Consider the following 19,191-nt stretch of genomic DNA (forward strand, 5'->3'; position numbering starts at 1 on the left):
ATGGCCTCTTGCGGCTCCTACGAGCTTAGCTTACTATCAAACAAACTTATATCCTGCTTTTCATCTGTAGGTTTTCCCCCATTCATAGGTCATCTACTTCGGCTTTTCCTTCTTCATCTTGTTGTTGAAGAATATCGTCTCCATCCATTTAGGGAATTCATACATCTGGACTCGTTGCCCATTCATTTCACTTCTGCTCGCAGCACTTCCGTACGGGCCAGCAGTGCCTAAGTCAAAGCCTTTGATTCTTCTCCCTTAGTGAAAGTGGGGCAAGATTAGACCTATGATGAGACTACCTATTAGTGTGTTGCTTTGGTGCAAGAGGTGATCCTATTTTATCATTCGTTGAGGAGAAGAAAACTGCGAAGGAAGTGATAGATCATGGCACCGGGGATGATGCGATTCAAATATTAGGGAGGCCACATCCAGTACCACACATTTTCTTCCGTGGATAAGAAAGCCTATTATATTATATTAAGTAAGGGCCTATGGCTTGGGCTACTGTGACATCTGTTTAGTCATAACTGCTTTTATAATTAATAAAGGCACTGCGGCATCTGTAATGGACTACCTTCCGCTACTGTTTAGTCTGTTCTCTTTAACTGTCCCTTTATTGTTTATAGGACTCGTATTGAAGTCTTGGAGTTTTATTTTACTTGATCTTTCTCACCCACTAGACTCTTTCAATATCATATAGAAAGGATGAATTAAATATCATTAATCAAGGCGCGTAGCGATTAAGGTGAATCAAATCCTCACTCTGTCCTTGTGTTCATGATAGCCCTAGGCAGCATAGTTGGTGTCCTGTAGGAATGGTTGTAGAAGGTAGGCAGTCCCAATCCTAGCCCATTGCTTTTACTTAGTCCATACACTCCATGGCTTACATGACATATCGGACATACTACAGCATGAGGCATACTGGACAGACTGCATAGGCTTAAGTAGTAGACTCATGGCTTACATACTGGACAGACTGACTCCTGTAATGCTTATTGCCAATCTAGCTAATGGGCTGACTTCATTGGCTTGCTCTCCTCACCTATGGATTCGTATTGAAGTCTTGGATGATGTAGTTTATCAATCTTAGAGCATGGTTCGTACCATACCTGTAGTGCCGTTCCTTGTGGTTCTTCTCCTGTGGTTGCTTTAACGAGCTGGAAGCGCCCTTCGACCGGCCCAGCGTTGCCGAAGAGGATTCGAAGACAAATGGCAATGAAAGGTTGTGGGAAGAGCTTATTTGAATGAAAAGAGCAGAAAGAAGCAAGTCGGGGTGAAGAAGACGTACGGTGAGACAAATACTGACTTGTAATCGCTGAGTCTACTGACTTGTATTCGCGGAGTCTATAGTATGCTCTTTTCTCTCTTTCTTGCAACTTCGTTCTTTTCTTTTTTGCATCCTTTTCTCAATGTCTTATTTGATCTCTTCCACCTTGCCTATGCCTATCGGGTATCCTGCCCCGGTGTATGTACCATAATGGATTTTAGCATAAGAACAGTGCTCTTCCTCGTTGGCTCGGTCCCCCCTCTCTCGTTGTCAGTTTGTCCACTAATTCTTCTTACCAAGGCACAAATCTGCTGCATCTATTTCAAGAGTTGCACCTCACTCGTCACCACGCCATATTGGCTTTTCTCTTTCCACTGCCTCAGCCACCACTCCTTAGCTGCATAATCCTTGACGAGATCGTAATGTTTAATTAGTTCCAGCCACGCTGTGTCAGATTTCATTCCTGATGCATTTTTCTTTTATTGTCTGGTGATTTTGAAAAGTCGGCACCCACAGATCTTCAGTGCGAATATTAGAGCAGACAACTCAAAATCGTGCGTAGGATAGTTATGCTAGTGGGCAACTGGCCTTTCCCATAGGCTATGACACAGCATAAGAAGAAAGCTTCGCTCAGCCTAAGTCAATAGGGTATGATCCGTCTCTGGCACGGGCATGGCTAGAATGGGCACGAACTGGTCATTGTCATAGGGATGCTAGCCATGGTGTAGTAGCATGATTATAATAGGGTTGAGGTCAAACTTTCTATTTGAATAGGGACCAGTTAATATATACATTTTGAAACTAGAAGGTGTTTCCTTAGCTTCAAAGTCTGGGTCGAATAAAGAGAAACTCCACTGGTAATGTGAAAAGAGCCCTACCCGCCTTCATAGAAGATAAGACGGAACAAACTTCTTCTTTGAAACTAGGCTAAGGCTTGTATTCTTTAAAGTATTTGTTTTCATTCTTTACCTTTCTTGCAGCTTTGGAAAGAGTTATCCAGCAAAATGAGATTCAAGTCCCTTGCCCTGGTACTTTCCTTATGATAGATGGTAGTTCGGTCGTTTATTCGCCCTCTCCCTAGTTTCAGTGAAGAATTGCTTGCTCTACCTACTACAAGAAGAACCTATCGTAGCATACTATGGAAAATTGAAGGGTGTGCGGACTTAATGACAAAGATTAAGGCCAGTACCTGTGTGTACTTGTGGTGTGGTATAGTAAGTGGTAAAAGGCAGGCTACTAAAGCGTCCGATGTGTGCACCTTTTTCACTGCTTCTACTAAGCCTTTTTGCATGGATTACGAACAAGACCCTCCTTCATCCCTATTGCTTCATGCTATGCTCTAAAAAAGCATTACCATTCATCCTCTCATTTTCCATAAGAGCAAAAGCAAGCTCAAAATCCAGAAACTGCGTTCGCAGCGGAACGGAAAGAAGACCCTTCCATTTTACTTTGAGGTGAAATGCAGAGAGTACACCAATTAATGTCTGCGAGTTAGGCACCAAGAGCAATAAGAAAGCGTTGGAAATGTTGGCTAATGGATGCAAATCTCATCCTTTGTCTTTGAGTTTATCTCTACCGCTGACGTCCACAACACTGCCTGGATTGAGACTCATTATCTCCTCCTGCCCCTACTTCTATGAGAGAATCATCCCACTTTAAGCCATATATCCCCCACATTGCTAATTAGTTTCCTTGCCAAAGTTTTTATTTCGGTATGTTATTTGAATACCGAACTTCTGTTCAAGCTATTTTTTAATAACCTTCACTGCAACAGGATAGATCCCTTTCACTTGAGATTCTTATTAATTATAGAGCTATCCAACCTTTTCTTCCTTCTTTCCACATCAAATCCACAGCACGCATGCTCAGGTTGAAAAGTCTTAAGTTAGACCATCTTCGCCAACTTATGCATGGATCCAAAAACGATATTCCTGCTTGACACACTTTGCCTTTACCCAGGATCACTCTTCTTCGGAAAAGCATACTCCATCTACTTTTTAATAGCTCCACTAAATGCTATTGCGTGAGGGTACTGTGCACCTACTTACATCTTAGCCTTGTACTGCGCCGGGTGCTTTGCTCACTATGAAAGCTGGTAATAAGATTCGATATAAGGAATGACTCAGCTACGCTTCCTTCTTCCGCACCAGTAGCTTCTAAGTCCAAATAAGGTTATTTCCTGGTCAATCGATCACATGATGACTTCTTCAATAACTCTTTGACCCTAACTATGTATGCATCTGCTTTGCCAATAATGAGATTTCCAAGCATTCCAGGCTTTGACACCACCTTTTTCTAGGCCATGTCAGAGCTAAAAAGAAGTTGTTAATTGATAAATAAAAGCAAAGAGATTTGAGCCATATGCATAAAGCTTAAACTTACTTATTGGCATACGAGCAGAAGCACAGGAAATGATGAGAGGCGCGCAGCGATTGATTACTAGCATATTCAATTAGACAGGTTTCTTTTCAATCAACACAAGCAGCAGGCGTAGCTTTTCATTCACTCGCTCTAAGCACGGGAATAGAATAAAGGTATGGGTCCCCCACCTTACCATCCGTTCTGTCAGACCAATTGCTAAAGAGTTTTATTCGATTTGAGACAATCAGGAGATGGGCCTTTCTCAAATTGAACAGCCGGCCGCTACTAAGCTATACTATATATAGGCTCTAAAGGTCTTACTTTAAGAGTACTCCTATTATGTATGGGTGGATCCGCTCTACGTAATGAAGCCAGCCTAATTGGATAGCAGCAGGACTTGCGAAGTACCCAGGCAGGATAGTAAGCTACTCATAAGGTTTTAGGGAATGGCGTTTGGACTCCAAGTCTATGCCTCCAACCATGTTACAAGTGCCCAAGTCTAAGTTCTTCCAAGAGTTCAGACAGGGGATAGGGTATTTACCGGTAAGCTCTTTCTCAATGCATATTTTAAAATCGATGGGGGTGGGTCGGATTTGAAAAGAAAGGACCCCTATTACGGAAGTAGCTCAGTCAGTCAGCTATCTTGAACGTTCTTTGCAAGCACTATTGAGCACTAAGCAACTCTTGCTGTCCCTAAAGGGCCCTTCTACCTTTTCAGAGATAGCTGGTACATGACATCCATTATATGCTATTTTGGAAGTGAGAGAATGCACAACATACTGACAGATAGGCCAAAGGCTCCCTTGGCTCCAAAAAGGAAGGACGGTGCCCTCTTTCTCGCTACATCGGTTTTCGTTTGGTTTATGCTTGCTTTCGTACTGTGTGTGATCTTTCCGACCTCTTCTCTTCCTTTCTTTTTGGCGAAGCGAAGAGAAAAAACGGGACCATGAGCACAGGAGCCGCAGGCGAGGGTACATGGACCGCATACAGGGTAGTTCCCCGCACTTGAAGCATAGCCCACGAGCACGGCGATAAGTTCGTTTGGTAAACAAACGGCTCTGCCCTAGCTTCTACTTCCTAGTTTAGTTGATATCTAGGTTCCAGTGTAGTAAGTCTTCCAAATGTATAAACACTTTTCTGGTGTGGTTGAACCTATGATTATGATCGGTTGGGCGATCCGCCTATAGCCAGCCTTGGTCCAGGGCGAGCATTCACAAAGGTTTTTCTTCTAAAGGAAAGAGGGCTAAGAAGTTCCAGGTGAGCGATCTACTCATCTTCCTGCTAAAGGCAATCTCTATTACCGGAACGTTTTTTCTTATTCTTTACCCAGGCAGGCCTATCTCAGTTCCGTTAGTAGTTAAAGAATATAAGGTACCATGATGTATTATTAGTTGGAACCAAGCATTATAGAAAGTACTAGTTATTACAAGCCTAGGTAGAGTGCTTTTATCCAGCCAGGTGAAGCTCCACTCAACAGCTTCCATCCGCTGGGCTCTTCTTTACAGTACAGGCCATCAACAAGTAGAGGAAGGTCGATTGGATCATGTCCGAATCCCATTGCAGAAGAGTGAAAAGCAGATTTATGTATACATACCATATGACTGAACAACTCTTTTGACTGCAGACCCGTAGGAGGAAGGTGGAGTTAGTTAGATGAATTGCACCCGACATGGCTCGATGCGTCGCAGCACGCCATCCGTGGAAGAACACACATGAATAGAATAGGCCTCCATACTTGCCCAGCCCACAGCAAGCATCAGTGGTGGTCACAAAACCTGCACATTGTAATTCGATCATAATGTGAGTGCTTCCCCAGAGGCAGAAGCTGAGTCTACAAAAAGGTGGGAGCATAAAATGTAGGTGAGTCAATTGCGTGTGGCCTTCAAGTATTTCGTATTGTAACAATATTCAATCGGCATCCAAACAAAGGTGCATGTACGGTTCCTAAGGGATACAATTTTGTCCTAATCAACCAAACAAGCAACGGATTGAGCAACTAGCGCTAGGCGCATCCGTTTTCTTGCTTCATCGAGAAAGATTAAATAAGTTGATAGCGCGATCTCGTACTAACACATACTCTCTAAATATTGAAGAACTTGCATGCGGCCACAACCGCGGTATGAGTTCTGATCTCAGACTTTGTTTGGGGGCTGCTTGCCCCTTCGCGTCGACAAGGAAACTGTGGACGACAATGGGTTTAGAATTAGAATAGAACGAGGACCCTATCGAACAAATAGAGGAAAGGGCAGAAAGGGGCAAAAGTAAAGTCTAAGCGACATATGGCACGAAAAGGAAATCCAATTTCGGTAAGACTTGATCTGAATCGTAGTTCAGATCCAAGTCGGTTCAGTGAGGGCGACCGCGAAAGTCACCGAATGGGTTCGGTCCGTCTTTTCCTGATCTTTGTTTGTCCCCCCAAAGGCGTGAGAGGACGTTGCAGATGTCCGGGACGGACACGACTTCTTCTAACGCTAGAAGACCACAGGAAGAAACCCGGGACCAGAGCATGTCGTGAAAGACGCACACGGGGCGGGCGTGCTTCGGATCAATGTCCCCAGAAGCAAGGAGTATGCCTGCGTGTTTCGACGAGAACACCGAAAAAACCTAATTCAGCTCTACGTAAGATAGCAAAAGTACGGTTGAGCAATCGACATGATATATTTGCTCACATTCCAGGCGAAGGTCATAATTCGCAGGAACATTCTATAGTCTTAGTCAGAGGGGGTAGAGTGAAAGATTCGCCAGGGAAGAGGCTCTGAAAATGGAATTGAAAAATGACTGCTCTACTCTACAAAATGGCAATACTTTCCGTGGATATCTGAACGAGTTACAAAAGTACTACAGAGGAAGATCCAGATCTTACCGTTTGTATGAACGACAAATCACTGCTGTACAGGAGTTCAAGGAACCATACCCGACACCTGCTAGCACTGAGACGCTTAGTATAGCCTATATGGAGCTCATGAATATGCATGCCTATCCGCAAATCCAGGGTGGGGCCAAGTTCACCCTTCAACTTAGATTAAAAACAGACGACGATATAGCTAATATTACCATAACCACAGCCATTAGGCTTACATATGCGGACGGTACGCTAATTCCTAAGGAGTTCATTTTCCAGGAAATCTATAAAGCAGTCAAGGTGTTTGCAGAAAACTACGGCGATTCTGAGGTCCTGGCTATCATGATAAGTTGTTATACCGATGGGTGTTTAGATGTAGTACGACTTCCTACTAAAGAAGAATCTGATAATTCTTTAAAGAATGTTTTCTATAAGTATTGCGAAATCACTAATTTTAAAAAACCTATGACGCCCAAAAACCAGCATAAAGTAGCTCGCTATAATTGCTATATAACAAAAGAAAATCAAGTGATAAAGAACAAAACGAAATTCATAGTGGCCGATCTAGAAACGATTCCCTATAAATTAGGAGAAAACGACGAATACAATACACACGTCCCCTACGCAGGGGGGTATATGACGATTGATACGGATAAGGGATTAGATGAAAATAAAATTATAATGTTCTATGCTGATGACTACAAAATACTATACGAAGATTTTAAGTCAATGAGTACAAAGATGCTCACAGTTATGATGAACAGGTTGATCAAAGAAGCCAGATCAGCAAGAACATGTTTGGTAGTATACTTTCATAATTTAGGTCAGTTCGATGGTCTTTTTATACTAAGGCATTTAACAATGGAACACAGGGGTTTGGTAGTAGAACCCTTGGTTCGAAACCGTATTATTTACAAGATAAGTGTCTATACAGTATCCCCCAAGGGCAGGCGAAAGAACATATTGTCGTTCCAAGACTCATACCACCTTTTTAAAGGTAAATTAGAAGAACTAGCCCGTTGTTTTTGTCCTAAACTAAACGGTAAGGGTGTTATCAACCACGACAGTGTTTCGCTCGACAATCTGGGGATATATAAGGACGATTACTTATCTTACCTAAAACAAGATATTATGCTACTAGGCGCTGTTATGCTCGAAGCAAAAGCTATCTATTATGATTTGTATCAGGTCGACATACTTAATCGATTAACAATATCTTCACTGGCCCTCTCCATCTTTAGGCGTAAATACATAAACGATAGTGAAAAGAATAGGATCTACATCCTAAACGACAATGAAGAACAATTCATTAGGAGTGGATACTACGGCGGTCATACAGATGTATATCTACCTACGGGGGAACATTTGAAGTATTACGATGTGAATTCTCTATACCCCTATTCTATGTTATCAGAGATGCCAGCGGGCAAGCCTAGATGGAAAAATAATCTTGGGTTAAAGAAAACCAAGATTGAGCTGAAGGATATGTTTGGTTTCATTAAAGCGTTCATAATATGCCCTGCTGACATGCACAAGCCATTTCTACCTTATAAACAGAGTGACGGTACGCTCATATTTCCAACTGGTAGGTTTATAGGTGTCTATTTTTCTGAGGAGCTAAAGTATGCTGTAAGTATCGGTTACAAGGTCTACCCAATCTGCGGCTATCTGTTTGACAGAATGGAATCACCATTCAAGGATTTTGTGAATGATATCTACCGAAGAAGGCTTGAAGCAAAGGCTAGAGGGGAGAAAGCTTTAGATTTTATTCACAAGACCACTATGAATAGTCTCTACGGCAGGTTTGGTATTAACCCTGAAAGCACTACCACCTTAATTCTTAATAAAGAAGAAGCACTCAAATTCCCTATGGAGCATGAAGGATTTATGCATAGCGAAGAACTATGTGCTGATAGGTTCCTCATAACCTACAAAAATAAAAGAAGTGCTGAATTACAGCGAAAACGCGAAAAACCCCCGGCTAATGCAGCAGTGCAAATCTCAGCAGCCGTCACAGCCTATGCGAGGATACATATGTATCCATATATAGCAAGGGAGGATTGCTACTATACTGATACGGATTCTATTGTTGTTAAGCACCCTCTTCCCGCTGATGAAGTATCTGCGACCAAATTAGGTGCTTTCAAGCTAGAACACGATGTTACTAAAGGGGTCTTCCTAGCTCCCAAGTCCTACATGTTACAGACGGTAAGAGATGAGCAGATCGTGAAGCATAAAGGTGCTGGAAAAATAATGGCTAATGAGAAGTGGTTCATAAACCAGCTAGATGACCCTCATCTCAAGCATACTTTCGAATACGAACTAAAGTTCAGTAGGAACTGGCATAAGCTGCTGGTGGAAAAGAAAACAGCGCGTATCACTATGGGTATAGAAAGTAAGAAGCGAGACTTCGTTTTTGACCGGTATGGTAAATGGGTTGGAACTAAACCTATTCATGTAGGAGATGGGGATGTTAATAGTTTGAATCCCACATCCTATAAGCTAATTAAGAGCTTGCTGGAGCAGAATGAGGATCTCCGAGTAGAACTCGCTAAATCTGAACAGATGAAATCTGGTACACAGAATATCAAAGATTCTAGTAAGAAGAAAGCTTCTAAGAAGAAGTCTGACAACCCTGATAAGAAAGCTGAATAAATAGATAGATAAGATAACCCGCAAGATCAATCAAAACAAAATCCAGTAAGAAAAGCTGGAGATCTATCCACCATCGAGGGTACACTCCTGCGGTACAACCCTAACCACATCTACCATCACTAGGCCTCCCCCTACCCATCATTTTGATTTCTACAGTCCTATAGTTGGGTATAAGTTCAGAGGGCTGAAGCGAAGAGCTAATCTCCTTGCTGGTGAAGAGTAGCGAGTTGGAAAAAAGATCGATCGCCCCTCTAAGAGCCGAGTAGCATCATGGTAGATATCTTCTGCGAGGTAGGCTTTCCTATCTGCCGAGTAGACCTATCATACTAGCCGAGTACTCCTATCATACTGGATGAAAAGATTAAGGGTGAGGCCTTGGGTGCATCTATTTCAGCACTCTCCCTTCTTCAAGGATGTACTGTACATTACGGAGATAAATTCATTGAAGTACATCTTTCCCCTACTATTGTGTCTACTTTTATCAAACCTTTGCCTTTACCGCGTTAGCCTAGTTAAGAATATGATATATAGTTAAAAAAATTCTATCTAATAATAGCAACCTTCCTCGTAATACCAACCTTAGCTACCTCCCTCTACCCTTCTATCGAGAGTAGCTATCCATCATGAAACAAAGATTAGCTTTCTTTTTATTTCTTGAGTGTGGATACTTGAATTCCGACTTATATGTTGATATAGTATCAATATTGATATAGAACGATCAAAAATAGGTGGTTGATAATTGTGCAACTATACTCTTTTAGTGTGGACGTACTACCACCAACACCCACTCAACCTTTTATTCGTTACTAATTCATTAGCTGTACTAAGTCTTGCTTGAGGGAATAGGGTTAAGCCGTCCTCACGAGGTATAATAGCATTATCTCTTCAACGTCGCTTGATGATCATTTTCTCTTTAAAGAGAGTCTAACTCCCTCTTGTCCAGATACGGAATCCATTCCTTGGTATTACTCTTCCTTTCAAGGATCTCACTTTGTAGGCTATACATTCAATAAAATGCACATTTCTTTTACGTTCTATAGTATCAATTCCTTTCCTTACAATCACTCTATCCTTTCTTCACCTTTTATTCTATGTATTCAACCTAGGATACCAATCCCTTCCCTTTATGAATCCGAGCTCGCCCTCCGGGGGGATGAAGGAAAACTGCATTATTTGTTATCGTCCAACCACCTCAGCTTTGGAATACCTAATAACATACCTCCCTAGTTCCCCGCTATCGCTATCAGCCTTAAAGCCAACCTGATATGGCGAACAAAAGAAACCTAGCTTGAGCCTTCACTCTACCTAGAACCTAATTACTACCTAGCTTTACCTTCGCGGGTATTCTTACAATAGGGATACCATGATCAAATGTCTTCTGAATTCCACACCTCAAGGCAGCCATCCTCATAAAGGATAAGAGCTTTGTCATTGTTGTCGGCCAGTAATAACCCCTCGGACTCAATCTCTCTTTTGACTCTATATATGTGGGCACCTGATATCTATGAGGGTTCACCCACCCCGGTGACAGCATTCCTTTCTATTGCGCCTAAAATCTCTATTTCTGCAAATATGTCACGTGTTTCTATTGTTGCTTCCTATGGGGGTACATTACAACAAATCTTCTTTTTCTGCAGCATTGCTTCTATGATCTTAGGAGCACTGGCCGCCATGGCCCAAACGAAAGTAAAAAGACCTCTAGCTCATAGTTCGATTGGACATGTAGGTTATATTCGTACTGGTTTCTCATGTGGAACCATAGAAGGAATTCAATCACTACTAATTGGTATATTTATTTATGCATCAATGACGATAGATGCATTCGCCATAGTTCCAGCATTACGGCAAACCCGTGTCAAATATATAGCGGATTTGGGCGCTCTAGCCAAAACGAATCCTATTTTGGCTATGACCTTCTCCATTACAATGTTCTCATACGCAGGAATACCCCCGTTAGCCGGCTTTTGTAGCAAATTCTATTTGTTCTTCGCCGCTTTGGGTTGTGGGGCTTACTTCCTAGCCCCAGTGGGAGTAGTGACTAGCGTTATAGGTCGTTGGGCGGCCGGAAGGTTGCCATGAGTAAGGTTGGGAGACCGAAGGCTGTTTTCCGTGCACCGGACACGTAGCTTACCGAATCAGTTGCAACACAGATGGGAATGCATGCTACGAAAGACAGGGTCGAGTCTGATACATCAACCGTCGACTCCATATCCTTGTACGAGTCCACAATCACTACACGAGATGAACCTGGGTTTGGTGAATGGAAGTTGGCCTTAGGTGTAATAGGACTCCCAGTTACTGCGCGCGATCGTATACTGGGGTGCTCCCCGTCGGTTGTTGGAACGACGCGAGCCGGGCCTCGATTCCTTTCATAAAGATGAAGGGACAGAGGTGACTAATTCCCCATCTCATTTGGGGCGGAAAACGAATCGACATCTCGATGTGATACAGCCCTTTCCATTTTCGTTGGGAAAGAACGGCGAAGTCCATCCGAACCCTCCAATGAAGAAATAAGAGGAGAGCAAAGCGCCAATGGCGCGCGAAGGCGGAAGGGGCACGGAGAAATAAAGAAGTGTGGAGGAGAAGCAGCTTCGCTTCCTGGGCCCAAAGCAGTGCTTTGTTTCCTGGCCAAATCAAGGATTTGGGGCTGATTGCAAAAGATATCTGAATAGAAAGATAGATCCATCCATCTATCCAGATATCTAAAAAAGAATCGATTTTGATTTCATGAAACCTTTGATTCAAAGAACTGCGCTTAGCCCCCCCGCTCATGAAACGGCTCTGCTGCAATGGATGGCAGAGGGTCCGTAGTACCCGAAGCACTGGAGTGATCCAGTAGCCGGGAAGGGGCCTAGAAGTGCCTACTACTACACCACACTACACTTGGCTCTACACATTTACAGAGCTTACCCCTGTCCAGTGTCTGGCAGAACGTTGGGGGCTTCAATCGTCGACTCGTTATCCCCATCTCAGCCCAGGCTAACGGAGCCTGACTTATTCAGGGGAGAGAGTGGAGCCTATCGAAGCACTCTTGAGAGTAAGATCCTTGGCTCCTCTTCATTCTCTACAGGGGTCTCTGCCCACATGGAAGCGGGGCAGAGATGGATAAGATCAAACACGGGAATAAGAAGCATTTAAAATGCCTTTTTTATCATTTTTATAGAGGGGGATGGATAAAGTGGGCAAAACAGACTCACATTTTTCAATCGAAAAGATGGGTTCCTTTTTCGTCTCGACAAAGAAAGAATCATCTTGAAAACGCTCCTAACCCCTTCGTAGGGCCGTGTATAGTAAGTGATCCGAACCTGCCCGGAGCGAGCCCCCCCTTAGAGGCAAGTGAAGTTGGTGAGCCGTATGATGGGCAACTATCTCCTGCGGTTCGGAGAGGACTCAGCTGTTAGTTAGTACCCCCTTGGTTTCGGGGTGGACCCTTTCACTCTATTTTATTATATACGCTTAGCGAAAAGAATGTTTTTTGATAGACCTAGGACATGGATTCTATATGAACCAATGGATCGTGACAAGTCGTTACTACTAGCAATGACTTCCTCTTTCATTACTTCATCCTTTCCATATCCCTCTCCCTTGTTCGATCTTACTCATCAAATGGCACTCAGTTCATATCTGTAAATTCGATCATTTACAAGGTTCAAAGAAAGGGTGGACTGCAGGTAAGCACTAATTAAAACCTCTGCATTTCCGTGATTCAAAAACAAGGGCGTACGTAGCCCATTGTAGATTCCAGCCGAGAAGATTAAGGAATTGTGACAGCAACCATGTTACTTGCTAAATTTTGCCTATATCTACTCCAAAACTGGAGGCATTCATCGAAAGCTAGCAAGAGTATTTCATCCTTAGTGAACTGAGAGATGTTCTATCGCTCCGCGCCTTATTTACTTATTCAGTCTAAATACGCTCCTTCGGGCATAATAAGCAGAGTCTGGGAGTTATAGAAAGTAGGTCAAGTAGTGAAGAAGTTGGGTCTTGGGTAAGCATGTTGGACTAGATAGAAAGACGCATTACTTCGGACTTGGGTAACTCTTGACGCCGATATAGATGTGTTTTCTTTTTGCCTATAAGAAATCCTCCTTTATGTATGACTGGGCTTGTGAGAAGTGGTCTAATACTATCTATTCAGATATGTCTCTTCTTATCTTATGGATAAGCTAGGGAGGGCATAGGTAATTGCTTGGGGGGGCTAGTCAATGAAGAATTGAGTATCTAATAATAATTTCTTGTGGGCAAGAGTAGGGTTGACTTGGTAGGTAGAACTATTCTTATGGCTAAGAAGCTAGGCCGATATGCTCATACTAAGTGCTGTAATCTCTCATTCATGCGCATTAAGGAAATTGTAAAGAAGAAAGTAAAACGCTCTACGCCTCGTCGAATAAGAGTGTTTCCGGATCATATCTATTCTTCTCGGGTACTCTTTCTTAATGAGAAAATCATAACTTGATCCGATCTTTATGTCGCACAGTGGTGTCCCAGGCTAGGGCTGCAGGTCCAGCATAAGAATCTAAACTAAAAAAGTATGTTTACGTGGTCCATAAATAATGGTGACAGAAATCCCTCCTACTGCGCCTCAACTTGGACTGGAGCTTTCGGGTCTCTAGGTATTGAATTAAAGAACGGGTTTAGCTTTGCTTTGGGGGGAGTCCTGGTGGGGAGATATGCTAGCAGGTAATGGCTCAGCTTCTACTTAAAAAGCGTTTTAAGCGGGTTTCCCTATTTATTTGCGGGTCTCTCGTACAAGATTCTATCAGTTACAGCGGATTCAAGGGATGGAGCCAGATCTACTATCCGCTTGCTGTCCCTAAGCTGATAATTGCCCGAGCCTATTTGTTTTTTTCCGGGGAGGGGCACATAGCGATAGATACTTTAGAAACCTATCACTAAGAATAAGAAGCGGGCTCACTGAAAACCAAACTGTTCGTATTTCTTTAAAACGCTGCTGCCCTAGCCGGGGGTCTGTCTATAGAAGAAGGGAATCAATAGGAAGGAGTCTAGCCCGAGTGAAGGGTTGATTCAACCAAAGCAAGAAACAACCCTATCTTCTGAGTGAAGGGACAACCCAATCATTCCTAAGTACCAGAGCCATGGCGCGGAGTACCATTACATTACCGGCACTTTTCTTTGAATCACTTCTTTGATCATTAAGATCCTGTTCCCCGAGCAACCCGATCCGATATTCCTTAACTGCTATCTTTCCTTGCTTTTAAATAAACAACTACTTCATTTCAATTCATTTGCAAGACCAGGCTTGCTCTCCGAGGTGGCATCCCCTCCTAAGCGAAATACTAGAGTAGAGGGCTTCCCGTCTTTACTTGCTTCTGGTTGATGACAGCTACATCCTTAGCTGGTTTGACAACCCTTGCTAGCTTCTTACTTTCTTACTTCCTCGCTCGCGCTTGGGGTTCCCCCTAATCCGAGTGTTCTTCCAAAACAGCTATCCACCGACTAATACTTACCTGCCTCCTTACCCGCTTTCCAAAAACCCTATCTGTCATTGCATTGCCGTGGTTTCGCACCTCCTACGCCAATACTTGCTTAAATAAATTCTCTAGGGAAGTAGGGCTTCAAGGAAGTAGACAACCACTTATCGTTATCGGGGAGGATGGATGGTTGTCCCTTCTTCTCAATAGAATCCGATAGACAAGAATCGAAAGCAGCTGATTTATTCCTCAAGTAAGTCAGTTGATGATTCAATTCCTTCAAGGCAAGAGTGGGGCATCTAGATCGATTCGTTTTCCGGTTGTTATACCGCGAATAGAAAGAATTCTGATTATCTGTTGAGGCAAGCTATTCATCATTAACAGGAAAGATCCCAAAGCTGTTATTGCTAACATGGGATAGCCTGACTCTACGCTACAATCTCTATTTTCTTATGATATTGAATCTGGCTTCTATTATTCAATCTCTAGTTACCGTGGGAAAAGAAAGAGACAAGAGCTCTTAGTCCGACAAGACAAGAGAGGATATGCCTCCAAAAGCTTCTTCAATAGCAGTGGATTGAATTCATCTGCACACTGATAATTCACCAAAAACAAGAGGAAAGAGAGCAGTGGATGATTTAACACTAAGCCAATCTTGAACAGCAGAGGGTTCATCTCTATCTTTAGACTTGGGATGGGAAAAACTTCAGTTGTTGGTTGGATTACTGGCTGAAACAATAGACCTGTTGGTTAGAAAAGCCATTATTTCACAACTGTTAAGGATTACTTCAGGAGGACCTATTAATAGTGCTTTGATCCCTGCTTAGTGTTTTCAAAAGATAGTTGGAAAGGTAGGTCTATTTCTTCTTTATCTTTGTAGATCAACCTAGCTTTGTACATGCTATTGCTTCTACAATTCACAAGAGTCATTTCTCCCCAAAAATAAATAAGGTTCACTCCAGGTTCTTAATAGGCAGTAGGCCCCTAAGTCAAAACTACCATAACTTCTTTCTTACAATCCGATTACTATTTGATCGAGAGATAGGCACATTTCTCCATGATATAAACTATCCAATCCACCTCTTCTATTATGAAATATAAACCAGACATCGTCGGCGTAAGAACAAGACGGATACTTCTCCTCCACCCTTGGAACGAGTAGTAGCTTCTAGTTTCGCAGGAATGACTAGAACGCTCAGATATGGAATTCTTTTAGGCTAGCTCCGGGCTTGCTGTTACAAGCGATTCGAATAGTTTTCCTGTGCTAGTTGTGTTGTACAGTACTATACTACAACTACATTTCTTTCCTATTGCTTACCCGGTCTTATAGCTCTACTTTTGAAACCGAACGAGTATTGCTAGTTGTTACAAACAAACCCACCAAGCTATCTCATCCTCCTCCCCCGGGTTTCCTTCCCGCGACCTGTGCTAGTAGTATGTCTCCGTTGCTATTTACTTTCTCGAATAGACTAGTTGGACAGCTATCTACGCATTTACCAGTGCTACTTTAACGAATCGGGTAGTTGGACAGCAGGAACTCTTTTTTCTTACTACTCGTCCAGTACTAGCATCCTTTGCCTTCTCTATCATTCCAGAGCTTCTCAGCAGACAATCTCAGCCCCCTAGTTTAAGTCTACGTCCTCAGGGGCGCCCTTTACTTGGTTGAGATCTAACCACCTTATGATAGCACCCCAATATTGACGATCATAGATCCAGGCGGGCCCCCCTACCCAGAGACATTATAGCTCATCGGTCTATCAAGATAATAAAATTCATTAATGAAATTCCTGAGGAGAAAAGCTTTGTCTGGGCTCAAATTCCAATACCATTGATCGAGGATAGGGTTTTGAAGGAGGAGATGCAAGAGGGGTCACCATTGTTTACTTTTCATGCCTACTTGCCGGCGGAAGCGAGTTACGGCTTTGCTTCTTTCGTGATTCACTTGGAATTCACTTTCTTTCTTTGCATTCAATTCTAACTTTGGGATTCCAGAACATTCAAGAAAGAAGGTCAAAGGACTCAGGCTTTAATGCCAAAGTACTGGGCAGAGCGTACTTACCTACTTAGACAAGAGGGATACTTATAGATCTCTATGAGCGTAAGGCAAAGTGGGCAAGACTACTTCCACAACTACATTTTCGCCATTTTTGTTATAGCCCTTGCGGCTGCTGAAGCAGCTATTGGACTATCCATTCTTTCTTCCATCCATCGTAACAGGAAATCAACTCGTATCAATCAATCCAATTTTTGGAATAATTAGACATAGAATCCCCTAAACAAAGGGGCATATATAATAATAAGAAACATTAAGATGAATAGAAATCAAATCTTATTTTCTTATTAGTGTTTAATAATATCCTTTTTTTTAGTAGGTTATTTCAGAGTATTGTTTTTTACTTATTGAATATTGCATTTTTGCAATTCATTGATATTGCAATAATTTATATTGAAAAGATGATAGCTAATTTATTGGCTAATTCGAATTAGTATGTAGAATTCGTATAATTATAACTGTTGAAGCCTTAAATTCAAGTCTCTTGGCTTTCTAAGATCAGAGGAGGAAAAGAATGAAGGTGTGGGCGGGAAGGAGGAGGCAAGGCCCCCTCAATGTGTATTCGACTACTCATTACGGAACCACCGATTGATCCGATTAGACTTCCCGCGGGGTAGCACGGGGAACTTGCTGAATCAACTCCTTGGAATCGGAGGCCTGACTGAGGGTCAATCCTATGGTAACCTCAACCTAGGAATGCCTGTTTCACTTCCTTGACAGAGCCAACTGAGATGCTCTGTCTCGATGTTGACCTAACATGGATTGATTAGAAATTCTGAAGGGTCTCATCCTGATCTCGCAAAGGATCAGCAATAGCTGTGTGTACTCGAGGACTCTTAGGGAAAGAAAAGCACTTTTCTCTCTCAGCAGTTAGACCGGCTATGGGCGGGTTGGTTATATACTGCGCCTTCCTTCTTTCGAACCTTTTGGTATGTATTGCCCCAGAATAGAATAGATCAGATCCACCGGACCAGAAACTCAATTCCGCACTGCTGCTGAGTCGTCGGGCTTATCCACCTCAGGGATTCGTGGAATTTCCGTTTTTGAATTGCGTTGGGGGAAATCTACCAAAGCTAGGCAGATAGATAGACTCCTTTCCCGCTGCTAAGGGAGAGCAAGAAACTAAATCACATGACCAGCGCCCTTTTTTTTGCGGGTACTAAGAGTCCTCTCACTACCAACCAGCAGACATCATCATCTGGCTGGGTCTTGCCGGTATCAACAACGAGAAAGAAGAACCAAATGGAAACAGCAACTAACTATGGCTCTTGGCCCAGACAACGTCCTAGGCGTAGGGGAGATCAAAACAAGAAGTCACGCCTAGACGACGACGCCCGTCCTGGGCTGCAGTAAGTAGATCGAGAGGTCGTTCCGCCCCTTGTCCCCGAAGATGGGTAATATGTTCTCATACAATGTTGCTCCAACTTTTTTCTAGAGGGCCTAGCTGGCGAGCGATCCCAGTCCGCGGCAGAGAACAAGACAGCAAGCGAGCGTACCTTTGTTCGCTTCTTTTCCACCAAGCACAGAAGTTTAAGGAGAACTGTAGGTCGGTGGCTACCTAAGGAAACTCCGATTCGATCCGCCCCCCGGCTGGGAGGCATCTACCTCATCCCGATCACAAGGAGAGGTTCACCATGATGGGGGGGTCAGGTACTTGAATTCTTTTCGTTCCGGAAAGAATTCAATGCATAGGGGACCATCCTTTTTTTTGCGGCATGCTCTCTGATTTACGGATTCGCAGGGGGCCGAGGGCCAACCTTAGTTGACTGACAATGACAAAGGCTTGCGAAACAAAGTAGCGCCTTTGAAATGGAATCTTAATTAAGTAGTCGTCTATCAGTGGTGCGAAGCAGCTTTGCCCCGGGGAGCGAAAGGTTATACCTTTGTAAGCGAACAGCGGTTCTTCTATGTAGGGTATTCCTCCTTTACTCTCTTAATTAACGTCGAGCTAAGTGACTTTGTGTAGCGTAGTAGAATGAAGGCTACGTACGCACCGACACTCTCTTATCCCTAAGCCTCTTCTCTAACTCGCTCGCCTACAAAAAATAGTAGGCGAGGCACTCAGCCGCTGACTTTGACTGTACTGTAGTGTAGTGTAGTATACTTTCGTCGCCTTTTCTTTTAGAACCCTTTCTCATGTTCTTTCATTCATCAAGTAGGCGAACCGTCAGGTCCTTAGTAGCGTTGACAAAGAAGAAGAGCCAAAAAGAAAGCTAGAATTTCCATTCCAATAGTGAGACCAGCTTGACAAGCTACCTTTCGGGTGCGAAGATCATTTTTTATGACTTCCACTTCTCGATCCCGGCCCGGAAAAGTGACCGACCCAATGAAAGAAAGGGTTTATGAGCCCTAGCCCTGTAAGCCCACACCTGTGTAGAGTAGATCGTTCAACACCTGCGGCACAAACCCATTTTTGACCAATTGGTCCGTATATCATAGGCGACCGAACGGCCGCCCCCCGTCTTACTAGACCAACCTGCTATAATTATTCCATAAACACCTAGCGAAGATATGGCAAACAAATAAAGTAGCCCTATGTTCGGATCTGACAATACCATACCATAATCAAAAGGTACAACGGCCC

The sequence above is a fragment of the Zea mays genome, unplaced genomic scaffold (genome assembly GCF_902167145.1).
Source record: "Zea mays cultivar B73 unplaced genomic scaffold, Zm-B73-REFERENCE-NAM-5.0 scaffold_329, whole genome shotgun sequence".
NCBI lineage: Eukaryota > Viridiplantae > Streptophyta > Magnoliopsida > Poales > Poaceae > Zea > Zea mays.